Genomic DNA, 3,732 nt, shown 5'->3' on the forward strand with positions numbered 1-3,732 from the left:
TCGGCCTTGCCGAATTCCTATTCCCTACAAGGCACAAGCCTTGCTTGTACGTGCTTACATAACCAATGTACCTTGGGTATACGGAGCCTGCTCCAATCTAATGATTGATGCATTGTCGATATACCCATATACGACCATGTGTTCATGTTCAAGGTCGAGACAAAATTTTAAGAAACTAGACCACGTCGATCCACCACCTCAACAATTAGGACGCCGTATTAAAAGCATATAATTGAAGATGAAAAAATACTTTTAAACACAATTCTTATCTAAAACATATTGAGACCTCAAGCGTTGAAATCCAACTCTTCTTTAAAATCAAGTCAAAATTCCTCTCAAAATGCCAAGGGTTGATCGAAAGCGATTATATACAACCGGTGAGCCATAAATAGTATGCCAATCATACATCTCGGGACACTTGCCCAACTGTCACATACATGCAGAATGGTCATATATAAGCATCAAAAAATGTGTAAATGCATGCAAAATGGTCATATCTAAGCATCAAAATACTTGTAAATTCAAATTAAACCTGGATATTTGTGCACCACTATATATAGAGGTACTTGCACTCAAGTTATATTTTTTGCAAATTTCTCTTCATTAGCTCCACCCTTTTCTAAAAGGTGTCGTCCTTGTGCGAAAACAGTGTAGCCGGACACCTATCTTGGCTACACTGTTTTCATACAAGGACAACACAAGTATTGGTATGTGTGTGGAGTGTGACCTTTTCAAGCTATGTGATATAATGTGTATAAAGACTGGCATCAAGGTACAACGCTATGTAATTTACTTATGGTATATAACCAACAAAGCAGTTTTAGTTTACCTTTTTCAATGATGTCTTCCTTGTGCAAAAATAATGTAGCCGGACATCTATCCGACTACTTTGTTTTCGCACAAGGACGACATTCCTTTGAGCTTAGTATAGAGTGACTCCTTTAAGCTTAATATAAAGATGTGATATAGTGGAATGAAACAAGGTAACTTTATTTAATTTAGTAGACCAACCTTAATTTATCGAACCAACAAATGAGTTTTAGGTAGCTTTTCTTGATGGTGTCGTTCCTATGCAAAAATAGTGTAGCCAGACGTCTGTCCGACTACACTGTTGTCGCACAGGGATGACAACACCATTGATGTGTGTGGAGAGTGTCTTCTTTTGAGCTAATAAAGATATGTGATATATTGTGGGATGAAATCAAGGTACTTCTATGAAATTTTTTGTTAGGAACACCTTAATAACTTTTTTGAATGTGTTTTTATATTTTTCTCCTTCAAGGTCTATAGATATGGCAAGGACCAAGCAAACTGCAAGAAAGGTTCCCAAAGAAAATTTCAAGCCAAGAGATGTGAAAGGAACACGAGCTGATTGCAAGCCAGCAGACACAGATGAAAGCTCACAAGGAGATAAGGGAGCTGCATCCCCCAAGCAACATGCCAAAAAGGAGCTTGATATATAACTCCCACCTATAAAGAGAAGGAGATTTTCTAAAAAACTTAGATGCTTAAGAGGGATAAGAAAGCACAAAAGGCTCTTACACTTTCAGTGCCAAGGCTTCCTTTTCAAAGGCTCTATAGGTAAATAGTAGAGCAATTTAAGATTGACATGAGATGGACAAGAGGTGCTTTGACATGCATACATGAAGCTGTTGAAAGAGTTTTTAATTGAGCTCTTCCAAGATGCATACTTATGGACACAGATATGATTATCTTGTGGAGATTAAGATACAGATTTGGCAAAATTCTTGAGCCAATACCTCTACAAGATGAGAAGACCTTCAATATTCTCAACATACCCCCATCAAGAAAAGCAAAAGATCTTGAAGTGTGATTGAGGAGATCACAGAGGAGGATGTTCAAGATCCCAAAGTTGTGAGGGAGGAGCTGAAAGCAAAAGAACTTAGGGAGATTGAAGCTCACCTCCCTTCAATGCTGAGAGACATCAATCCCACAGGCTTCTGGTTGCTTTCTTAGAGGGCGACCTTCTTCAAAGAACAGATTATAGTACCCTAGATGTTGAGTCTCTTGATATCTATAAAGTCTAGCAGAGAGAGATCAATGACCGTAATATTATTGCATCCTTGAGATTAGCCTAACCATAAACATTCTATATGGCTTTTTGAAGATTGTTCATAACTAATAAGTGTTCTTTGAATTTCTTTGTAGATTAATGATGCATAACTATAAGCTAGATGTCTAAAAAAAAGTGGACATGGTTGACCCAACCATCTCTCACTAATTGAGGTCTGATTTTGACATAAGGAACTGGCTAGCCAATATAGATTTTTGAGACTTGTGAACTCCTTCTCTGCCCCTACCATGAGAGGTAGGTTCTATTGTAACCCTATGTTATCTTCTCATTTTCTCCTTTGAGGCCTTGGCCACAGCCCTCACTAGAGTAGTCTTGCCACAACTCTCACTGGAGTCTTATAGCAATTGATATCACTAATTAAACACACTTCATATTGAACTCTCTTGAGGGCCATCATGGAATGGCTAGGCTGTAAGTGTAACTATCCAATACTTTAGCCAGTGTTCCCACTTTCAATTATTTTGTAACAGTGATTTGGATATTTCTAAATAGGGACATCTCAAGGCTGGTAGAGGCAATTGAGCAATGTCCTCCTATTACAAATATCATGGATGACATGCAAATCTTAAATGTGAAGGTAGATTGATCTTCAAATTTTAAGTAGATTGTGCTTCAAATTATGTATTTATTTTTCCTATTTGTTTGTGTAGCCACCTTTGCAGGAGTCTTTCTCTTGTGGATGGAGAGTGATAACAAATGCCAAGCTAGTGATTGACTACATCTGTTGCAATCCAAAAAAGACTATTAGGTAAGACTTTGACCATGCAAATAGCTATTGCTATAAGGGTAAGCTAACACACTAATTTTTCGTTTCTAGATCAATAGGAATTGCTACACTGACAACCATGTTGGTGGGTAAGGGCAAAGTTGATTAGATATATGGTCGGTGTCCAGATACCACTAGTCACGACAATACCCAAGCCTCCAAAGGGCCAAAGAAGCCAAAGGAAGAGGCCATGCACCACACATATCAAGGTGGATACACAAAAAAGACCAAAGTAAGAGAAGCCCAAGGAGGTTCCTAACGAAGAGAAGTCCAAGGAGGTTCCAAAGGAAGAGAAGCCCAAGGAGGCTCCAAAGAATCATGTTACACCCAGAAAGAGCCCCAGAAAAACACAAAATAATGCCAAAGAGGAGCTAAAGAAGCAGACATTTGAAGAGGTAGAGCCCAAAACAGAGGAAAACAAAGGAAACTAGCACAAGGAAGAATCCTAGGACTCCCAAAACCCCCAAAAGTATTTTGTGAAGCAAAATTTTGTAAATACATACATTACATAATCGAGAACATCTACTTGAGGAAATTACATACTCTCTACTTGAGAGCACCCTTGTAAAGTGAAGACATTACATACTCATATTGTTTTGCAATAAGAAAAGTATACAAATTCTTTCCTTGAGAGTTTACAATTTTCACTCGCTCCATTTCTCATGAAGCTCCCACTACAGACTTTCAGTTTCTACTACAATTTTGGTAGCCCTTGCATTTGTCTTTGCATTTTTTTCATAGTCCAACTGTGTTGACAACAACATGTCAAGGCCCAATCCATAATCCATGCCATCCTCCAACTCTACCCCAGAGGGGCCTAAGAAATCTACCAACCATGGTGGGAGTTCTTTCAAGTAGGTGGAGATAATGA

The 3,732-nt window shown here is 38.4% G+C and overlaps 1 pseudogene; it reads left to right on the top strand.

The window, feature by feature from the left end:
• Positions 1-1,292: 1,292 nt before the first annotated feature.
• Positions 1,293-3,292, top strand: LOC147458764 (uncharacterized; annotated as a pseudogene).
• Positions 3,293-3,732: the final 440 nt, after the last annotated feature.

The sequence above is a fragment of the Adiantum capillus-veneris genome, chromosome 4, assembly GCF_014529385.1.
Source record: "Adiantum capillus-veneris isolate H3 chromosome 4, ASM1452938v2, whole genome shotgun sequence".
Taxonomy (NCBI): Eukaryota; Viridiplantae; Streptophyta; class Polypodiopsida; order Polypodiales; family Pteridaceae; genus Adiantum; species Adiantum capillus-veneris.